The sequence below is a fragment of the Natrix helvetica genome (assembly GCF_964273705.1).
Source record: "Natrix helvetica genome assembly, chromosome: 2".
NCBI classification, from domain to species: domain Eukaryota; kingdom Metazoa; phylum Chordata; class Lepidosauria; order Squamata; family Natricidae; genus Natrix; species Natrix helvetica.
In genome coordinates this window covers 53060145-53084301 of record NC_138552.1, presented here as the reverse complement: position 1 = coordinate 53084301, position 24157 = coordinate 53060145, and the positions used below count along the sequence as shown (strand labels likewise).

Genomic DNA, 24157 nt, shown 5'->3' with positions numbered 1-24157 from the left:
AAGTGGCTGGGAGAGGCGTGCGGCTTGCTTTAGCCTCCCTGGACATCTCAGCAGCAGCCCCAAGTGTGCCGATCTCGCCATTTTTTACATCGGGCGAGCCCAGGATCCTTGCAAGAGGAATGGGACCACGTGTGCAGGAGGCTCCTCAGCTCCAGCCTCAATCAGCGCACCCGCGGTCCCCTTCATCTTGCCTCAGGAAGGAGGGGAATGGGACCACGTGTGCAGGGGAAGGGGATCGCGGCTCTGCTAATCTGAGGCTGTGCGCTGATGGGCCAGCTGCTGGAAGACTCTGCCCGGAAAACTCTCTGTCCGGCAGCCGGCCCACCATAGAGAGCACTCCTAGAGCAGCCGATGCTGGAAGTTTTGGAGTTTGGAAGTTATGAGCGGAGCGGGGTGGCGGCGGGCGGCGGCGGACAGCAGCAGCCAGCGGCAATGGCCTGGGAGAGCTGCGCAAGGGCTTGGTACCCCCTAGGTCAGTGAATGGCGCTTTTCCCGGCTGGAGAGGGAATTTGCTGGGCGGCTGCTCAGGTCAGTGAATGGCGCTTTTCCCGGCTGGAGAGGGCATTTGCCGAGCGGCTGCTCAGGTCAGTGAATGGCGCTTTTCCCGGCTGGAGAGGGAATTTGCCGGGCGGCTGCTCAGGTCAGTGAATGGCGCTTTTCCCGGCTGGAGAGGGCATTTGCCGAGCGGCTGCTCAGGTCAGTGAATGGCGCTTTTCCCGGCTGGAGAGGGCATTTGCCGGGCGGCTGCTCGTGAGCATGGTTACCTCATGGCTGCTTCGCCCCTGAGGCTGTGCCCGGCTCTTCGGGAGCCAGTTCACAAGAGAGCAGCCGCCCGGCAACTCTCCCCTCTGGCCAGACAGAACGCCACTCCCCAACCTAGCGGTATACCGAAGGCGGCAAGCAACATGAGCGCTCCCCCCACCCCCGGCTCCTGTAACTTGGCTCTTTTGGGATAACGCTAGGTCAGTGAGCGCGGGACAGGTTGTATTTTCGGGGAAACACGGTACCTAGGCATTTTTTGCATCGGGCGAGCCCGGGATCCTTGCAAGGGGAATGGGACCACGTGTGCAGGCGGCTCCTCAGCGCACAGCCTCAGATTAGCAGAGCCGCGATCCCCTTCCCCTGCACACGTGGTCCCATTCCCCTCCTTCCTGAGGCAAGATGAAGGGGACCGCGGGTGCGCTGATTGAGGCTGGAGCTGAAGTAACTTCTCCGTTTGGGCTGCGCCCGTGCGATCGGAGCAACCACGTGGTTTGATGACGCAACCACGTGGTTTGATGACGCAACCACGTGGTTTGATGACGTCACCAGCCTCACCAGTCATAAACCTCACCGCACGTCACTGAAGGAAATGCATTATTCCAAATATGTCTCTTTAAAATGAGTATCAATATGAAGGTTTAAGGGGTGTGGGAGGAAAGCATGCATTTTTCATATTGTAATTTGATTTCTCTCCCCAAATATCCTGTTTTTAAATAAATAAATATTTGCATCTTTTATATCAAGAGTAAATAACTTCATGTCCATGAGATTCTGTATATCTGGTACACATTATTTTATTTCTGTTAGATTCTGTTATTTAAAATGAGATTAAAAGTGAAACTGACTAGCCTACAGCATCTTGCATCCTTATTATGAATGTTATTTACAGTAATGAACCCCATAGGCAACTTTAAGAAATAAAAACTGGCTTTAGCCATAGGTCTTTTAAGCAGATTTGCCCAACTTTTCAGAAAACAGAGTTTGTTCCCACTGCCAATATGACTGAAAATTTTAAGGCATTGACAGCTCATTGAAAGAATAAGCATATATTTGTAATGCTTGACAAATGTAAGATTTATGTGGGCATGTAATTTTATGAGTTACTCTACAAAGCTTCCTAAAGTCTCTGTGGAGACTCTTGATATCCCAAAATAGCATTCATACTGAATTTGATTGCCTATCTCCTGATTTTAACTGAAGATTTTTTTAAAAAATATGCCTCCAATTATTTAGTACCAAAAAACAAAAATAATGCATTACAAGAATCAATAAAAACATTGAAATTAATGGAAAGAAAGTAAGAAAGAAGATTTTAAAAGATTGTTAAAGATGTTCTTGTTGATTATATTGACAAATCACAAATATCAGCAATCAGCAATTCATTGCTATAAGTCAAATGTAGATTAATCAGCCAATTATTACTTTGACCGTTCTCCTTCTACAAGTCTTCCATAGTTCATAAGGTTTTGCCAAATCCATACACTAATGGTATAGATAAACAAAATATATACTGCCTATCAGTGACATGCGGTGAGGTTTATGACTGGTGAGGCACTGACACAGTGCTGGGTTTCAAATATTTTTAGACTTGTGGACTTCAACTCCCAGAATTCCACAGCCAGGCATGCTCAGTTCCAATATAAAGCGACAGCATTTGTTTTTCTCCTTTGCTCCTTCTTTCTTTTTCTTTTTCTTCTCCTTCCCCTCCTTCCTCCCCCTCTCCCTTCCTCCCCCTCTCTCAAACACACACACACACACACACACACACACAGAAGTTGGATTGGACTATCTCTCCTACCCCTTCCCTCTTCACTCACTCTCAAACAAACCCCCCCACACACAAAAGTTGGATTGGATATCTTTTTCAGTGGCTTGAAAGCAGCTCCTCTGCCATCCCCCCCCCATTCCCCTGCTGCCTTTCCCAAACACCTCCACCATTGCAAATGCAGCCTGCTGTCTGGGTGGGAAATGCCTGGAACACAATAAAGCCCACCCACCACCTCCTGCTGGCAGGCTGGGGTGAGAGGAGAGGCAGAGAAGCCGGAGGGGAGCCAAGCCGAGCCTTCCAAAAGAAAGAGGCTGGGGGGAAGTGTGTGTACTACAGCATGGCTCTTTGCCTGGCTTCCTGCCTCCTCCTGTGGTCTCCTCAGTGCTCATTTGTGCTCTCCCTCCCCAAGTGTACTTTGATTGCAGGTGGAGCCACGTTGCCTTTTCAAACTTGTAATCAGTGAAGCTGGGCTAGATTTTTATATAGTTTTATCCAGCTGTGTGTGTGAGAGAGAGAAATGAATGGGGGCCTGAGGAGGAAGTCACTACACTTGGGGAGGGAGAGCACCAGTGAGGTTAAGCAGAGTCATCCACGGTGAGGCAGCAACTAGCTCAGCTTTTTCCTTTTACTTTTTTTTTTCATGATGAGAGTGGTGAGGCTATGCCTCACTTGCCTCACCTGACTGCACGTCACTGCTGCCTATCTATATAATTTGAGACTTTCTTGATCAAAAGTCATTTTTACAATCCTATGGATACCCAGCCCAATTATTCCAATAATAGAACAAACCCAAATTCTGTTATAATTGTGTTTTCAACAGCAAGTTGGTTGTATTCAGTGCTCACTAATTCTCTTCGGTGTTCAATATACACAAAGGAACTAATGACCATGGAAATAAATAGCCTTCAAATAACTACTTTAACTGAATAAACTGCCAAGAAGTACAAAAAGTATTCTTATGTAAATCATGCTCCCTTTTAAAAATAGCCATGTTTTGAAAAGTTCTAATTATCTCCAAATAGATTTATTGGCTATTTTTATAATCTCAGATTATCCCACAATGTAAACTTTACAATTATAATCTTAGTTATATCGGCAACCAATAGTTTCCATTTAGGTCTTGTAGCATTAAGAACAAGTGTTGAATCCAATATATGAACACTGGAGGATCTAATAATTTCCAGAGTTTCTCTGGTTTCAAAAATAGTTTTTAAATGGAAACAAAAGAGGCAATGAATGTTATAGTTCCTTATTCCACCTGATAACCAAAGTAATATACATGAGCATCAGAAGCATTCTTAGGAACCAATGCTTTCTTTAAAATGATGGAAGGAACATTTTGAAAATAATATAGAAATCCTGCTTCTTTCATATACTGTATGTGTATGATGTCTCAATGTTTGTCTGAATACGTATACCTTACAGTAGCAGCCACCAACATTTTGGGCACCAGAGACCAGTTCCATGAGGAGAGGTTTTCTGCGGACCAGAAGGGGTGTGGTTTCATGTGTTGCCTGCATCCCATGGATGAGGCTTTGCTTGTTTGTGTGGCCCAGTTTCTGTCATGCCACTGACCAGTGCTGGTCCATGAACCGGGGGTTAGGAGTTGTGGATCCCTGCCTAACAGCACAATGCACTTATTATTTGACCTCCTCAGATAAATCTGTTTTCCCCAATATGTCCTTATAATTTGCATAGTGACCATTTTGAAGGATACCCCATCAGAGAAGAATAGTATCCTTTATATTTTATATGAATACTAAACTGTTGGATAGATTTGTATATATTTGTGACAGAATCAATGATAGAATGAAATAGACTACTTTGCAATGCTTTTAGAATCCTTATACTAAGATACATTAAGGAATCAGCACACAATGTAAAACGCCAGTCCTGATACCAAAATTATTACTGTGACTCACTTGCACCAACTATGACTTGCAGCAATGTACCATACACAGTAATGAATAGAGTAAATACAGTGTTATATCACACTCACATTTTAATTAATGATATTAGGAATGGAAGTTTTTTTTTTAATTTATAAGAGAGTGACATATTTGAATGAAAGTTATTACAAGGTTATTAATTTAAACCAAACTATACATAATACTGTATATAATAACACGTGTTTTGTGGGTTAAGTAAAACACGTTATTCCAGGCCCCCCCCCAAAAAAGACAAATCAAAATATCCTTTAGAAACTTGATACAAACCACATCAATAGGACTAGTTACTTCCTGTTTAAATTAAAATAATTATATCAATTAAAAATACTGTATGCTATCAGAATGGTATCAAGGCCATATAAACCTACTTTGAACTGGAAGCTCTTCTTAGAACACTCACATTTTGTTAAAACCTTGCCATCAATGTTTATCGAAGAATTTGGTTTATAATTGAAACAAAGAAGAGGATATTTTCTATTGTTTAGAAAAGACTATATATTTCTCTCTGTGGTGAATAGACTGGCAAGCCCCTAACTCATATTCATTAGCTGCTAGCCATATTTCAACTTCCATACACATTCAAGCCAAATGGGACATGGCTTGTGATAATGTGCATAGAAAGATTACATCTCCTTTTTTTGTTACACGAAAATGTTTTAGTTCTTTTAGAATAGAAGTAGAAGCTTTGTACCTGAGTCAGATCCACACCATTGTTTGGTTAAAGGGTGAAAACAGGAAACGTTCAGAGTAGCATACTGAAAATTTTTGTTTCAGGTATTCTTCTTTCTCTAAGGAATATATAAACAAATCTGGTCAGAAAACTAAGGTTAGCATTATATATGTATTTATTTCAATTTATATGGTTACTCATTTCACATTAGGATTGCTAACATTAAAAACATAAAATAACCGTAATATCACAGTAAATACAAATCAGCAAACAAGATGAAAACAATCCCAACCATGAGCACCCAGCTTCTCACGAGTTTTCTTGCATATTCTGACCTCAGGCCTCATATCCGAACTGGGTCTTCAGAGCCATCTGAAAATCCATTACATTTAGAGCGAATCTAATCCTGGGTTGGGGGGTGGGGGCAAACACCATAATAGGAAAGACTTGTAGTTTGCCTTTCCCATCGTATCTGATGAATTGAGTAGACACAATCAGAGAGGAAAGGTCTTTCAAATAACTCGGCTCCATGTCATGCCATTTTGTTAATGATTTTTTATTTTATTTTATTTTATTTTAAAAAAAAACCTTCTTTGCTGTATGTAAACAAACAAGCAAATCCTTGTTTCACTTAAATATAATATGGATTTACACATAATCTTACTTTTGCAGTACAAGGTCAGTGAAATTCTATTTGTACAACTAAGAAGTTCTTTATAGCATATTTGCCATTAATTAGCAGGCTATTATTGACCAGAACTATCACTGTTATAGCCCATCTTGACAGTTTCTGAGATGTCTCTGTTGGGCTTGTATGATCCAAGTAAGCCAGTCTAGATGGCTCTTGTCCTAATCCAACAAAGCCATTCTTATGTTCATTTGGATATTTAACATTTTTAAGGTCTGGGTTCCATTAATTAAAAGAAATATGCCATAAAACCCGGGACAGAATTTTTAAGAGAAAAAAGCACATTCAGTGTGATATTCCCTTTGTGCATGTTTGTCAGCATTATTCACGTTGCAAGCAGTTCCATTCTATTCCCTTGAGAGAAAAAGAAACTGATCTTGCCAGAAATATATTTTGTTCAGTGGCAGATCATTAAAACAAAAGATAGCATGATTTTATTGGCAGAATGCATATATAGGTGGTGGAAGCAGCAATTCTATTTCAAATTCTTGAAGCATATCTATTTTTCCTTTAAGAAATCTTTAGGGAAAACAATTCTGTGAATATAGATTGATAAAACTTGTAAATACTACTTTATAAAGATTGGAAACAATGAAACAGCATTGTCATCTGATTCTAAGGCCTCAGCAACTATTTACACAGTTCTGCAGTTAAAAGAAAAGAGGAATGAGCATTAGTGGTGAAGAAAAAAACTTATCTTGAAAATATATATTTGTATATTTTAAAATTTGACATCTTTTTGCCAATAATTTCATCTTTTGACTAGCAGACACTCATTCTTGCTGTGACTTACAACGTCCTGGAATAACTATTTGATAACATTCTAAATGAGGAAAAAGCAGCATGTTTCACACTCGGGTAACTGCCTTATCCTTCTGGGGATTATCAAGGATCTCTGTTTAGTCAACACATATATTGTCTTCTATCTTGAACCACACGTACCCTTGCTGCATCTATAGATCAAACAAATGGGAATTATGCATGCAGCACTGTTGTGTGGGTACATGTATGTTTCTAGATGCAGGAAGGAGAAAAGGATAAACATCTCATGTATTTCTGTGTACAGAGTGTATTTTCAGATTATATCCAAGTATTGTTCTGGTTATTATAAAATAATAAAAATAGTAGCATAAAAGTATTACCAATATCAGTCCAGAAGGCTATATTTGCATAAGTATCAACATTAATACAAAATTCATCAAGTATGAATTGTACATAAAACATTTTGATTCAAAACAATCAAAGCTTAAAATTGAATGCTTGGAACTAAAAAAACCTATTGGTTTTTTTTTTAATTATTTCATGATATAGGGGTAAAAATGTGCCGTTTTCAGCAGCATTGTTTTAAGTCTTCTGGACTATACTAGGTGCTGTGATTGAACTTTTCTGCTAATTGAATTTAGGCAGGAGTGGAGGGGAAACAGCATACCAGTAAAAACCACTCATGTTCCTTCTGGACTGGATAGTTTGATTGTGCAAGGTGAAGGGAGTACTTGGGTCAAAGCAGTGGTGGGTTGCAGGCAGTACACCCCGGTACTGGCGTACCAGAGCCTGCCTGGAACAGCGGGTACCGTTCCGGTACGGTGCTCCAGAGAGGGCCCACCTGCCCTCCCAAGCTCCTTACCTGTTCTTTAAAGCCTTCAGTGCTTCTGCGCAGGAGCATGGTGCATACAGTGCCTGCACAATGCTCCACTGAGCAGCTGGAACGTCGCGGAGGCTTGTGGAAGCATCGCTGGCAGCTACAACTCATGTGCAGGCCACGCAAATGTGTGCACTCGCCCACCGTGTGTGCACATGAGTCCATGTGGGCGATGCCGGGCCCGTTCCAACCATACCGGTTGGAACAGGATCCAGAACCCACCATTGGGTCAAAGCCACAGTTTCTTTAAAAGTCCTTGTGGATTCCCATTTTACCGCTAAAGACAAAGAACAACAACATTTCCATCTGATTGGTGAAGGGCTTATGCTATTGATACTGTAAACTATACATGCACATTCCAAGTGCAGTATTGATTTGTTAAAATTGGGAGAATGAAATCAACGTTGCTTTGTTGATGTCCAATGTGCAACAACAAAAAACTTTTCTCTCCATCTGGATTGGTTGGTTGATTTTGTTTATTTATATGCCACACAATTAAAGCATTAACACATGGCAGTTTAAAAATAGAAAAATGAATAGTAATTGGATCTAGAAATAAATAACATGCAATAAAATGAAAGTTTTGTAAAGCTAACAGTGGAGCCAATCATGGCAATGGTTCAGTGTCATAGCAATAAATAAAACTCCTGGAGGCTTGAAACCTCAGTTAGGGAGCCATACTAGTGAACCACAGTCCCCACTAATTAGATGAATTGGAAAGACTGACTGTGATGCTGGGACTAAGAATTTTGTGAATGACGGGGCTGCTGGGTGGAAACAAATACACTGAGAGCAGGTGAATAAAATCAATCTTTTTCTTCTTGAAATAGATAATAGTTGTTACTTCTCTTTTCAAAAAGTTCTGAAATCTTTTCTAATTCTTATTTGTCATCTTTCCCTTCTCTTTTACCTTTTAGAAGTTTTCATATATTTTTTTACTGAGAAAACATCATTTGCTTTCATTGACATCAAGGAAATACTGTATTATTTGGGATGGATTATTTATATCTCCATGTATAAATTCAGTTACCATTACTGGTAACTGAATGTATAAATGATATACACACATTCTACAATGATAAAGGCCCATGCTAATTTCTACTGCATTTTAATATTTTCTGAAACAAATTGTATATCAGAGAATAAGCCTTAGATTAAACAAATGTATATCTGACATGCATATATGGTAGTATTGTATGGTGCTCTTATGAAGATGCTTTTAAATATCTGAAATTATGGATTATAACAGTACTAATATTTATGAAAAAGCCCTTAAAATAATGATAGACAATCCTGTTTACTAATTTTGCAAATTATTGTACTTATTAAGGAGCTCAGAATTACAAAGTTATAAATTATTATAACTCTCTCATTAGAAAATAGTCAAATGTTACAGTCATACAATAAAAAGCAAGTGGGTAAGAAAAATAATAAGGCAAAATCTACTGTACATTAATTTTCTGAAACATGGTAAAGAACTGCAGATTAAAAATCCCAAATAACATGAAAATCAGGCGTCAAAATCTTATCTTTGTAAGATAAGATTTTGCATTGTATTCACTAATGCAAATGTTAGAAACCTCTACCAACAGAATAGTATTTTAAATTATTTGGACAATACTTTCTTTTTTAAACAAGCTGATTTTAATCTCAAACTGCTTTTAATTGGCTAGTGTGGGGAGTCTGATAGCTTTATTGGTCAAGGACTTGCTTTCTTCAATTGATTCATCACCATTTCCCTTTTCTTATTATTAATTGCTGTAGTCTTGTACACAGTACAAAAAGAATTGCTTAATAAAAAAACAAATTTTTCATATTTCCACTATAGTTGAGGAGAAAGACATTTTGTAGCTTGATTCAGAGATCACCTTAAATATCAATCTGATTCATTTGTTTTTGGTTTAAAGAGGTGTACAGATCAGATGTTGTAATTCCTTAATTATAATTTATGTTTTACTATGATGTGTGAATCATGTCACTCTGGCTTACTCATTAATCCACAGTTAAACAAACTGTGATTTGGAATAATATGTAAATACTTTTAACTCTTATGAATACAAAATGCATTAGAGTAAGCCAAATATTAAATCTTCTATATTACTTTTTAAGTATAGATGGAATTTTTTCCTTAAAAATGGTGTTCAGATTAATTATTTCTCTTACATTGTGGACTTCAACTGCATAGCAAATTATTTTAGCTTTATTTAACGTGCCCAAGATAGGCCACATTTGCTAACTTTCCATGCTTTTCATGTTAGTCCAGAAAAGTCAATAGTAATTCTTCAGAGTCTCATCCAGAAAAGATGGGTTGTGTCTAAAGTTCAACCAAAGACAGTGGTAAAAGCAATCTTTTCTGAAGGAACCAAACCTGCCAACCAGATATGCCAATCCTCCTAGCAAATCTGAAACCCAATGGTGAAAGGAAGCATATGATCAAGCCATATGTTCAAGCCGTTGGTTATTTTTCAATATCATCCCCAGGAAGGAAGTAGGTAAAAAATGTTACATGTTTAAAGCATTATATTTTCTTCATTGGATCCATATGGCTTGTGCTTTTCACTAAAGTATTTTGAAAACTGCTGCATTGCACTTTTTTGATCCCTACTATTAACGTAAAAGAGAGTATTTCAAAAATTTGTAGAAAAAAATAAACTATTGAAACTAAAAAATCCTAGTTGTTTTCATCTCATACTGGTAATATAAAATATTATTACAGCTTATGGACATATCTTTTTCTAAAAATGACCTTGGAAAATTCAAAATAAATTCAAATAAATAACAAAATAAACTTAAACTTGAAAGTTTTATTCATCTCTACATTTAAACTGGTATTTATTCAGAATTTTGGAGAAAAGATATGGTAATATGCTACCAGTTTTAACCGAAAAAATGGATTAAGAATAACTTAGTTCTTTTGGGGAGTTGGGAACATAAACAGATGATATCTGATATAGGATGAAGTCAGTTCCCAACCCCTGTCATGGTCAGATCACTCATTTCTCCGGCTCGACTTCCCCGGCGCTACCCCCCACCACGGGGAGGCGGAACCAGACTGTCCCAGATAGTTCCGCCCCAGGCGACTGATGGAACCGGATAGGTTCCAGACAGAGCTTGGGCCACTTCCTGTAGCCCTGACCCACTCCCGGACAGAGGACCTAGTGGCCGCTTGGAATAGGGCGGCTGCTGGGGCCTTGGACCGGGTAGCGCCTTTACGGCCTCTCCTGTGGCAATGAACCACCCTGGCTCCTTGGTTTACCGAGGAGCTGAGGGTGATGAAACGCCACAAGAGACGCCTAGAAAGCAGGTGGAGGTCCTCACGCTCCGAATCTGACCGAACACAGGTAAGATCCTATTTACGGACCTACCTTGTGGCACTGAGAGCGGCCAAACATAGACACTGTGCCGCTCTTATTGCGTCCACAGATAACCGCCCTGCCGCCCTGTTTCGGGTGACCCGCTCCCTCCTATCACAGAGGCCGCGGGAAGCCCCTTTGCAGGGTAGAGCAGAGGAGTTTGGGGAATATCTGCAGGGGAAAATCGCTCAGATCCGGAGTGGATGGGCCCCCTTCAGTGGCCCAGGGGAGACGTTGGAAGCAAGTCTTGAGGCACCATGCTGGGAGGAGTTTGACTCTGTTGCCCCCAAGGATTTGGACAGGTTACGTGGGCGACTGTGAGCCACTACATGTTTATTGGACCCGTGTCCCTCCTGGCTTGTACTGGCATCCTGGGAGGTTACACGAGGCTGGCTCCTGGGTCTTGTGAACGCTTCATTGGAGGAGGGGTCCTTGCCGGTCGCCTTGAAAGAGGCGGTGGTGAGGCCCCTACTCAAGAGGCCTTCCCTGGACCCGGTGGAGCTAGCTAATTATCGTCCCGTCTCCAACCTTCCCTTTTTAGCGAAGGTTGTAGAGAGTGTGGTGGCACAACAGTTCCCACGTCACCTGGAGGAAACCGACTATCTAGACCCACGCCAGTCCGGTTTCCGGCCCGGTGACAGCACGGAGACGGCCTTGGTCGCGTTGGTGGATGATCTCTGGAGGGCCAGAGATAGGGGTTGTTCCTCTATCCTGGTCCTATTAGACCTATCAGCGGCCTTCGATACCATCGACCATGGTATCCTATTGCGCCGGCTGGAGGGGATGGGAGTAGGGGGCACCGTTTTGCAGTGGTTCTGCTCCTACCTCTCCGACCGGACGCAATGTGTGTTGGCAGGGGAGCAGAGGTCGACCCTGAGGCCACTCACTTGTGGGGTGCCGCAGGGGTCGGTCCTCTCGCCCCTCCTGTTCAACACATACATGAAGCCGCTGGGTGAGATCATCCGTGGTTTTGGGGTTGGATACCATCTGTACGCTGATGACACACAGCTGTACATTTCCACCCCAAACCACCCCAACGAGGCCGTCGAAACGATGTCCCGGTGCTTGGAAGCCGTTCGGGTCTGGATGGGGAACAACAGACTCAGACTCAACCCCTCCAAGACTGAGTGGCTGTGGCTACCGGCGCCCCGGTTCAACCAGTGGATTCCATCGCTGGCCATAGGGGGCGAACAACTGCCCCCCGTGGAACGGGCGCGCAATTTGGGCGTCCTCCTGGATGCCCGGCTGTCCATGGATGACCATGTGGCAGCCGTGGCAAGGGGGGCGTTCCACCAGGTTTGCCTGGTGCGCCAATTGCGCCCCCTATTGGATCGGGATGCCTTACGCACAGTCACTCATGCGCTGGTGACGTCTCGCCTGGACTACTGCAACGCTCTCTACATGGGGCTCCCCTTGAGATGCACCCGAAGACTACAGCTAGTTCAGAATGCGGCTGCGCGGGCCATTATGGGGAGGACAAGATACTCCCATATAACACCACTCCTGCGCAAGCTGCACTGGCTGCCTGTGGTTTTTCGGGTGCGTTTCAAGGTGTTGGTTACTATCCTCAAAGTGCTCCATGGCACGGGACCTAGTTACCTGCGGGATCGCATCTCACCTCATACATCCCTGCGACCAATCCTCTCTCACAGGGAGGGACTCCTCCGGGTACCGTCCACTAAGCAGTGTCAACGGGCGGCGCCCAGGAGTAGAGCCTTCTCTGTGATGGGCCCAACCCTCTGGAATGACCTCCCCCCCCCCGATATTAGAACTACTACCGACCTCCGCTCCTTCCGACAGAAGCTTAAGACCCACCTGTTCCAATTAGCTGGCTTAACTGATTTATAGTCCCATCTTAACCTCCTGGCAAACATCTTATTGGGTAGTTTTTAAGGGTAATTTTAATGTTTATTTGTATTTTAATTTAAATATTGTACAGTCCATATCCTACCTCCTCCGTTTACCTATTTGTATATTTAAGTATATCTATATTTTGTATTCATACTGTTTTAATATGACTGTACACCACCCCGAGTCCTGTGTAGGAAAGGGTGCGGTTTATAAATTAAAGTTTATTATTATTATTATCAAGATCATGATGGGAGATTATGACATTCAGGGATGTGCGGTCAGGGGAGGCAGAGCCTCACCGCTCTCATCATGAAAAAAAAAAGGGAAAAAGCGCTGAGGAGCCTCGGGGAATGTGACTACGCGAGCCGTGGTCTCCTTCATGTTGACTCAGGAAGGCGGGGAATGGGACCACGTGTGCAGGACAGAGGGAGGTGCAGAAGGCTCCTCTAGCCTCAGCCTCCCTCCTGCACATGTCCCATTCCCTGCCTTCTGACGCCGCAGCTCCTGGTTCCAGGGCGAATGCGTATGCGCGAGTGGCTCCCTTCCTCACACTGAGCAACAGCAGGTTTACGGGAAGTTGCGCGCGAAAGGACTGACTTTTCGGACCGTTGGCTACCGTTTCCCTGCCAGCTCGCCCTGAAGGGACCCTGGAAACCGAGTTGTGGCCGACACCTTGCTAAGAATTCTCTGCCTTCCTGATGACGTCACCAGCCTCACCAGCCATAAACCTCACCGCATGTCACTGATGACATTCAATAAATATTTCAGTTTTCCCAACTGGGAGGTGTACATTAAAAACTACAGAAAATCACAATCTCTCCAAATGATACGTAGTAAGAGTTGAGCCCGAATATTTGAGATTCTATTTTCTTACTTACAATTCAATTTATAAGCTTTTTTTAAAAAAAAAAAAAAATTTTACAATTCAATAGAGAATTAATTATTATTGTGAAATGTTCACTTTCCCCTATGCTTAAATAATTTGGCATTCCAACCAAATCTAACAACAGAATTCTAAACTCAATCAACAAAAATTTTATTGATAAAAACCTCACTTTCTGTATTTATAATTTGGGCAACTGATATCTCCTTTAAATTAATGATATAGTAAAAATGGTTTCAGCTATAAGGAGCCAGTAGGTTACATAAATAAATAATAAACTGTTGTCTGGTGATTTTAGGTACTCTACGTGCTTTATGTATGTTATCTATCTGTAACCATTACTTTGAATAACTTTGAAAACTCACCATTATTTTCTGGAATATTGCTGAAGTGAACAGACACAAAGATAGAGGGCTAAGAAAGGAAAGCTAGATTTCAAGGAGAGACTCCTAATTTATTTTCAGCTTTGTCAAATCGCTATTAGAAAAGAAACTTGACAAGTAGTCTATCAACTCTCATGTGCCTCCCCACACACACACACACACTTACTTTATAGCCACAGATGACAGAGTGGAACATAGTTGTAATGATACAGAGTGTGCTAAGGCTCCTTGGTGGACAATATTATAAGAATCCAATGGAGCAGTGCTATAATTATAATGCCCGACTATACGCTGGAGGAGCTTTCAGTTATCATTCCTGAATTCAGTGCTACGTTTGGCTATAGAAGAGGCAGAAGGACAAAGTTTGGCTCTATTCCCATTCTGCTCAGCCTTGGAAGAAAAAAATGGCATGCTCACATTCATCAGAATCAAAAATTTTCTACCAATAATCAGACACTGGGCAGACTCTAAAGAATGAGAGCTTAATCTCTCATGATGGCAGCAGTTTGAACGTCCCTTGAGGCCTCATTAGAAATGCCTTCTGCCCACATCTCACATCAATGAAGACAATCTCAGTGAGTTTTTCATTGCCCACAGGTAGCAGATATTGGAACCTGATGATTTTCTGGATAATCTGAACAATGGAATGATGAGGAAGACACACCAAAGCAGCAATCAAAGGTAAGGGCAAATATAAAGGAAGTGATTAGAAAAAGCTGGATACCGCCCTTGTGGAAGATGCTGATAACATCTGTAGCAGTGGTGAGATTCAATTTTTTTTACTACCAGTTCTGTGGGCGTGGCTTGGTGGGTGTGGCAGGGGAAGGATACTGTAAAATCTCCATTCCCCCCGCACTCCAGGGGAAGGTTACTACAAAATCTCCATTTCCTCCCAATTACCTGGGACTCAGGAGGCACAGAATACATGAGGGTGGGGCCAGTCAGAGATGATATTTACCAGTTCTCCGAACTACTCAAAATTTCCACTACCAGTTCTCCAGAACTGGTCAGAACTTGCTGAATACCCCCTCTGATCTGTAGGAAATGTTAGAAGGAACATCCAAAGAAAGAAACATGGAACAATTTAGAATTATTTCCAATCATCATCTCTGTAGCAGTTTAATTGTGATTAAATGTATATCTGATTATACTTACATAATCTGATATTGATTATATTTATATAAATTGTATATTTACACAATGTAGGTGTAAGATGTTTTCGTATAAGAGATGATTAGGTAACATTAAATCACTTTTAATTTAATTCCAATTATTTTAAAGAGGAAAGCAAGCCCAATAGTTTAATTAAACCTTAAAGTATTCAGTATGATCCAAATACTGCTATCCTATTCTCTAACCCTATCGTTCAAATATAGTGGGATTAATCTGCAGAAACAAAATTGTAAACTCACTTCTAAATTGGAGGAAGCTATTCTTTTGGGTATAGAATAAATTGCTCTGAATATTATTACTGATTGTTGTGATTAATCATAGGGCAATACATATAGAATGTGCTTCTAAATGCATGCTTTGGCATTGGCAGAATAAATTGGGCTGTTTGACTAGATGTAAGAGATATATTTCTTTAAAAGATATGTTTAAGAGATTAATAAGAAGGCAAGAGACACAGAGAGTATATCTTCAAAGATTGATTGGGTTGTCCATATAAGGTTGTTTCCCTCTCTTCATTCAAAATACATATCAATTGTAAAGGTCTATTTGGAATATAAGAGTTCTATAGGCTATATGGTCCTGCAAATCCCTCTTTTAATACAGACAGAGGATGGATGGGAAGGAAGGAAGGAAGGAAATCTTTGGATCGGTCTTTTAGACAATAGTCAGTTGTTATATCAACAAGCATTTTCATTTCCACTCACGGATATTTAATGTTTAATATTATTATTTTTTAATGAAATAAATTGGGTCCTGCAACTTTTGTGTCTTGTTAGATTGTAGACTGCAGGCATATATTTGCTTTATTATGAACAGTTGAACAAAGCTGTTCATAAGTAAACACGTTTATGATTATTATACTGATCTGTATAGTAATGTGCAGGTTATTAGTCGGTATGGATGAAATGGTTGACTATTTGCCACAGCAGATACTGTGGTTTTCAAATGATTGTAGATGTTTTACATTTGATTAATTTCCAAAGTATAACAGATTAGTCAGCATTGCATAAGGCAACTAAGTGAAAATAGATGTTCTGTTTTCAGTCCTTTTTTAAAAAAATGGTTTAACACCATTTCTTTTGTTAAGCGTTCCTTGGGAAAAATATAGGCTTTTTAAAAAAAAAATCAGAATATGTGACAATGTATAAGGCCAAATAATGGACAAAGTTTCTATCAAGGTCATTTAAGAAGTATAGGTTTCTATTATTAAACTTCATTGTTTTAGATCAGGGGTGTCAAACTTGATTTCATTGAGGGTGGCATCAGGGTTGTGTTTGACTTTGAAGGGCTGGGGATGTGTGGCCATGGTGGAGGTGGTCAAGGGTGGGTTATGGCTGCTGCTACTTCCAGTTCGCTCAGGGACGTGCTTCGCACTCACGCATGCTTGATGCGCACTACACAGTACTAAGAAAATTGCTTCTGTGTATGTGCAGAAACAAAAAAGAAGATGCCACCACCAAAAGAACCGGTTCGGGGGTGTGGTAGGTTGAGTTTCGTCTGAACCAGTCTGAAACGGTAGGAACCCACCTCTGGAGATGGGCATGGTGGGCATGGCCATTGTGGGCATAACACAGGACTCGTATCAGGTGCGCCTGTGGTGGCCAAGTGCTAAGGCAGGACTCACTCTCATTATAATCTCCTTCCTTCCTTCCTTTCTTCCTTCCATCCATCCATCCATCCACCCATCCATCCATCCTTTTCTTCTTTTTTCTTCCCTCTTCATTCTCCTTTCTACTTCTTTCCCATCTTTCCTTATTTTTCTTTGTCTTTCCTCTTTCCATTTCTCCTTCCCTGTCCCTTCTTGCATGCTCAAATGCAAAAGGGGAAACATTTCTCCTTTTGTTTTTAGTTTGTTTTGATAGCTCTCAGTCAGGGGGTGGCAGGCTGAGCTCCCTTTTCCTGGCAGAGGGATGTAAGAGGGCATCACAACCAAAAACGGGGCATAGGAGCCCGCATATGGCCATGCCCCCAAGCTCTGTTTTCACTGGCAGAGGCACCACTGGCTGGTCCTTTGCTGTTTCCAAGCCAACCCACATGCCAGATCTAAGCACCCCATGGGCCAGATCCGGCCTGCAGACCTTGAGTTTGACACCCTTGTTCTAGAGTAGACTATTGATATTTTCAGCATTAATTGAATGAATGACATAATTATCTTTCGTTCATCATTCTATTTATGAATCTGATCTAAAAATTGTTGCATTAAACTTGCTGTGATTCTTACAAAATAACTTCTGTTACAAATGCCCACAACCATTAGTACACAATTAATGCTCACACAGGATTTATCAAATGTCTTTCATTGTAATGTAAATTTCATTATTGAAGCACTATTTATGTTTAGAGTATTGCAAACGGTTGTTATCTGTGCAAATAGTTGTGATCTGTGCAAATAGTTGTGATCTGTGTCCATTTATTATATATAATGTATCCATATTAATCCATAGAACTCTCTGCATGCATATCTTGATCAACATACAGTAAATTAGGTAAGATTCACATGAAGAAATTTTGCTGTCATACTTCTTTAATTTCCTTTGAGAAAAGATAATCCTGCTTTTCCTATTGCACAGTAAATACAAATATTTTTTAAAGCAAATAAATAAATTTATAAGGATTTTTTTTTTAATTGACATAAAGGAAATAGTTGATTCTTGCTTCTTCTGACATGCATCTCTAATTATGCCTTGTGCTTTAGGAAAAGTAGTTTTTCTAAGATCTAATATCTTCATTTTTAAAAACATATTTAGCTACATAAATCCAAACGACATACCAACCAAGACATCAAATAGCCACTATATTTCTCGAATTCAATGAAGCTGGTATATTATTTGATTCCAGCAGACTAGTTAATATATAAACTTGGCTAAAGATATACATTAAGGCTTATTCATAAACTCAAGATTGGAATACCAACTAGTGCAGTAAATATGTAACAGTTATTTTGAATATATAGTTTATCCTGAAGTTTCTACATTAACATTTCTGTAAAGTATAAATTGGGTGCAACTATCAGTCCAGGGGAAATGTATATTCTACTGTACGCATATTTATTTTTAAATCCTTTACACTCTGTAAACAGTGAATGCACATGGTAAATCTAAATTCTCCTAAGATTATTTTGCTTTTTTAAAAAAACTAAGCATATTTGTTTTGTATAAGATTCTGGACATTCCATGTATTATTTTTATTCAGTCTCAGTGATAAGAGGACCAATAGAAGTGATAATGAATCAAGTACATTGTACATCTTATTGTCTAAATTAGAAAGCATTCTGCTCTGCTGATTTAGAAAATCCAATCTGTATTTTAATAAATTCATTTAAAAAAAAATCTGAATCTTTTATTATTTTCAATTTTCCTCAATATTTTATGTTTTTGATAATCCTAACTTCTTCTCCAATGTGCGTGATTTCCCACTGCAATTTCCATGATGTACCTTCTTTAGGCAAATGTCTTGGTATCCTGTCCTATTGCAAATTCCCCCCAATCAGAATTTTAAAATGTGAATTTCATTGTCATAATTTCTTTCTTATACCTCTATATGCATTTTTTAAAAATCACAAAACATCCCAATCTATGCTTTTTTGACTGAAACTTTCAGAAATATTTGGGGATTTTATTTATCTTTGGAAATAAATGGCTTATGTGCAGATTTTTGACTAGAGGAAAATAGATACAGAGAGTCTCTATTGAGTATTGACATCCCTGCTTTATCAAAGTTTATTTTAAAAACTCTGCTTTCATAAAAATCCATGGTATAGTCTTGCTAAAAGGACTTAGATAATTTTATATTCCTTGAGTATTTTATAAATGTCCACAAAGTAAACATAAAGCAGAACAAAGTATAGGATTATGAACCATTAGCAATAGTATACTATTGCTAATGGTTCATAATCCTATACTTTGTTCTTCCGAAAATGTCCTTCAGAGCTACAATATATTGCCAAAGAATATACTAGTTCCTTATTTCCAATAGTGGAAAGTGTATCACTGGCAATATTCCAGAATTACTTTCCTACAGAAATCAAGATGCATGAAGAAACTAACGGCATTTCAATAGACTCCATGATGCTTAGAAAAGAAGACTTTCATTAAAGAACAATAGCCCAAATAAATGGAATTTTTATGTTCCTGAAAGGAAATCACATTCAACAGAGTTGGAACTATAGCATTACAACAGCAACAACAACAACAAAACTTATTCCTCCTTGCAAATTTTATTTCTTTTTAATAAAATACTGTGTTTCCCCAAAAATAAGACAGGGTCTTATTTTCTTTTTACACACAAAATATGGCTTGGGCCTTATTATGAGGGGAGGGTTTATTGTTTTGGGGTTGGTAGCTGCTCTCTTGTGAGTGGGCTCCCAAAGAGCCGGGCACAGCCTCATGGGCGAATGGCTGTGTTGCACTGTCACAGCAGCACAACACAGCAGCCATGAAGCAACCACAGTCATGAGGAGCCACCCAATAAACCCCCTTTCCAGCTGGGCACAGTGCCATTCACTGACCTAGGGGTATCGCCAAGCCGCGTGAGCGCCTGTTCGCTGCCCAGCTTCCGTGACTTGGCGCCTTCAAAATGCCAGTGAATGACGCTCTGCATGGCTGAAGAGGGGGATTGCGCAAGCCAGGGGACCTCCGCGTGGCTTTTTCTGCAGCTTCCAAACCGAGTCTTCCAGCAGTGACTGCCCTGGGCATATGCTCTATGGTTGTGGGCCAGCTTCCGGCAGAGCATACAACCATAGAGCGTATGCCTAGAGTGGCCACTGCCAGAAGACTCAGTTTGGAAGCCGCAGAAAAAGTCATGCAGCAGCGGCAGCAGAGGTTCCCTGGCTCTGCGGAGAGAGCTGAGCCAGGGCATCGTGAGGCTGGGAGGCGCGTGAGCGAGAGCGAAATACCCGCTCGTACAATCCCCCTCTCCAGCTGTGCAGAGCACCATTCACTGCCATTTCAAAGACGCCAAGCCGCGGGAGCAGGGCGGCGGCGAACAGGCGCTCACATGGCTTGGCGATACCCATAGGTCAGTGAATGGCACTGTGTCCGGCTGCAAAGGGGGTTTGTTGGGTGGCTGCTCAAGAGTGTGGTCGCTTCATGGCTGTGACAGCGCAACACAGCCATTAGCCCATGAGGCTGTGCCCGGCTCTTTGGCAGCCTGCTCGCAAGAGAGCAGCCGCCCAACAACCCCCCTCTTCAGCTGGGCACAGAGCCGCTCATCAACCTAGCGGTATCCTGAAGGTGCTAAGCAACACGATCATCTTTGCCTTCCCCCCCCGGTTCCCCCGGCTTGGCACCTCTGGGATACCGCTAGGCTGGTAAACGGCGCTCTGCCTGGACAGAGGTGGAGGGTTGTCCAGGGGGCTTATTTGCGGGGGAGGGCTTATATCTTATATTTTTGCCCACCAGAAAAATGTGGCATGGCCTTATTATCAGGACATGTCATAATTTCAGGAAAACACGGTATATTTCATATATTATTACATATTAATAAATGTTAATGTTTAGGCTTTACAGTAGGCATAAAGAACAGCCAACGCAGAACCCATGAGTCACATGTGGCTCTGGACAACTAATGAGACCCAATAAGATCATAAACATTATTATGTGATTTATATACATTTACTACATTATATATATTTATATGCAATCCAAGAAAATTTCTCTTCAGTCAATGTGATCCAGGCAAGTCAAAAGATTGGCCCTCTGTGCTTTACATAGTTCCTTGAAATACTACATTCTCTTTGCTTCTATTTAACACCTACATGCAGCTGCTGCCTGAGTGAGGTCATGCATCATCAAACGGTTAAGTATCATCACTCCATTGATAATACTTTGTTATAACTACCCTAGACTGATCATGTGATGGCATCAATATTCTTTTGGAGGCAGATGATATAGGCTTCAACTCAACCAAGCAAAATTGAGTAGTTGCAGGTTTTAGGGCCCCTTGAGTTTGGAAGGTATATTTAATTATACCTTAATCATATTTAATTCTGGATAAGGTTTAGCTCTCCTAGTTCCTATTGATATGCTATTTGGAGGGGCCTAATATCTCTCGCTGAATGGGATCTGTGAACAAGTCTTATGTGGTAATTGCAGGCCCTGCTCACAATCATGGATGCCTCCGTCATCTCCCAAAATTATAACTGATCCAGAGTTCAGGGATGTGGATAACAATGAGTGCAAGGTGGTATACCCAACACTATTTGTCAGGTTCCCTATAGGCTTCTAGATGCAATTCAATAAGTTGATTATCATTTATAAAGCACTTTATGGTACCTGATTATTTATGGAACACACCTACTCTAATTGTGTCTGCTTAGCCAATGAGATCTGACAAAGTTGCAGGCTTTTGTTTCCCTATGTCTGTCAGGTTTCCAAGTGATGGAACCCATTCAAAAGAAATACGTAAAGTCCATCTTGCAAAACAATGTTACCCAGTAGATCTCTGGAGGCGTGCCTTCTTTCTCATGGCACCTGCATGTTGAATAGCATATGTCTCAAGATTTGGATGTGCCTGACTTTGTAAAAGTTTAAAAAATTAGATATTCCTCTGGGCACTGGGCAAGGATGTTGGGTAAGGTCATCTAGCAAATAGTTTGGGTGGTTGAACATATTGGGTTTTGCCTCCATTTATGCTGTTTTATGTGTTTTATGTTCATAGTTTATCTTTTATGTCGGCTGTCTAGAATTACATATACTATTTTATCACATGGCACATTTCTGTAGTCAACTGTGAAAATTTCAGAATCACGAAGTAAACATTTTTAAAAACCCTCTCAGCCAGCTTATTTAATTTAGGTTATTAATAGATTTGGCTACAGAATCAGCAAACTAGAGTTGTAGAAAAATAACAGGTAAAGGCAAGATGTTTTCAGTATTTTGGATCAATATTTTATTTGGAATTTCAAACAGATATTAAATATTAAACCTTTGGAAGTACTATTTCAGATATGTAAGTAATGTTTATAAACATTTAGATGTAGGTTGGATCCTAAGTTGTCTATATGGTCTTTTCTATGTGCAATTTTCCACAAGATTTTTACTTTTGTTAATGGAACCAGAATACAGACATACACTTACATTTGTGCAATGACTTACAGTTTTGCACTGTCTCAAAATATATATTAATACAAGGTGCTGTACAATATCATTAGCGCTTGCACAGCAGTTCACAGAGCAATGTTAGACTCTATATCTAGATCAATTCTTATAATAGCTTAAGATACAAACTTCCCTTTTTAAGATTAACAAAATGAGAAAGGTAATCTTAGTTTCATAGAAATATTATATTTCCCATATCAAACTGTCCTCTATATATAAATTTATCATCTTCATATTTATTCCATTACAGCACAATGATTAATATTTTGTTTTATGCGGCTAGACACATTCTTTGGCTCTTGTAGAAGTGGTTGTTACTGAACATTTATTCTTAAAATTGTAATTATATACTGCAAAAGCTTTTGAACTTAGGAAATCTTGAAATGTTTAGCACAAGATTGTTTTTAGTTGTTATTTTTAGCCTTAGAGGACATTTCTTGCCAAAATTAAATTTCTAAGTGGGAGTGCATAGTTGTATTTAAAGAATAATATATATTATCTGTAATATAATGCAGATGATTCCTGAATCAGAAAAATATTGAAAAAAGATTCTTCTAGCAGGAAAGATCTGAGAAAAACAATAATTAAAAAAAAGTTTGAATCTGCCACCCACACAGTAAATAAGGAACCTCTGCTCTTTCTCGTATAATGAATCATATTATGTGTTTTGATCTTGAATGAATGAAAATATAATTAAGCTCTATTGTGGCTTACACTGTTTGGTGTTTTCTTTTTTTCTCCTCCTCGGCATATGGATTCTTAATCTTGTTAACTTTTCTTTTTTCCCCCCTTCCCAGTAATAAATAAAGTAGCAAAAATTTATATATCCATCATTCACACAATGTAATGAGAGAATAATTAAAAAGTATAGCTCATAATTAATATAATTTATTATTTCAAGTGGTAGAAATCTAGACTGTGTGGAGTTCTGTTTGATATTTTTAAATTAGCTTAAGATTTTGAAAATTAGTTATGGAGAAGAAGCTGTTCTTTTCTTTTGGAACATATATCCCATTTTGCCTATCTTGTATTCATTTAAATGAAACTGCAGTAAGAATTTTAAAATGACCTCTGCAGTCCAATATGCATTTGAAAAGCTAGAATTAAAACAAACATATAAAAACATATAAACATATAAAAACATATTACAATATTTAAAGTTATCTTCAGATTTAATTAGAACAAAGTAAGATCTCCCTCTACCCTCATAAAAAAGATAATATACATGTTTCAGATCTTGAGCCCTCTTTTTAAAAAAAAAAACATTCCAGTTAAGAATTGTTATTAGTTATCATCCACACTTCATTTTTGAAGTAAAAGATTCTTGACACTTACCTGTTGCTTCTCCTACTTCAGATTTAAGTGTTGCTTGATAGTTTCATTTTTTATTTTACAGTTTGGCTTCATTCTATAATGGGTTTTTCCAAAAGCTTCAGATTCTTTTCTTTTTCATTTTCTTCAGTGGAGTTGTTTTGTCTGTGTTGAAGAACTGAATCTGTTGCCATAATTTCTTTTAAAAGAAGTCAAACCATACACACAACTAAGATGAAAGTGCCTCTTTACTTCCCAAACCCAGGAGTTACGATGAACCCTAATAGAGTCCTCACCCCTCAAAAAATATTAAATTGTCTAATTTAAAGCTGGTTAGTTTTCAGGCACTAGAGAAAATGTCTGCTCTTCCAAAGAGATGTATAATCTGCCAGAAAAAAAGGATGCTGGCCTTGGTGAAGTAGAAGAGAGAGGTTAATTCAGTGTTTTCCTGACTGACAGGTTTGAGTGCCATTTTAAAGCCATTGTTTTCTTCCTCAGCTGCAGATGTATTCCTTCAAAGCGCCAAAAACATCACCAGCTTGTAAATCAACTCATCTAATATACATATCAATATATTAAGCAAAACAAATTATATCTGGCTACCTGCATTAATCTTATAAGGGAAGCAGC

The 24157-nt window shown here is 39.8% G+C and overlaps 1 long non-coding RNA gene across 1 annotated transcript in view; it reads left to right on the top strand.

Moving 5' to 3' along the window:
- The window catches only part of LOC309387173, a 72652-nt gene that overhangs the window by 25681 nt on the left and 22814 nt on the right, over window positions 1-24157 (top strand). The window contains exon 2 of the long non-coding RNA XR_014174551.1: window positions 14544-14627. This is a non-coding gene — a long non-coding RNA (uncharacterized lncRNA). The remainder of the gene's footprint in view (window positions 1-14543; window positions 14628-24157) is intronic.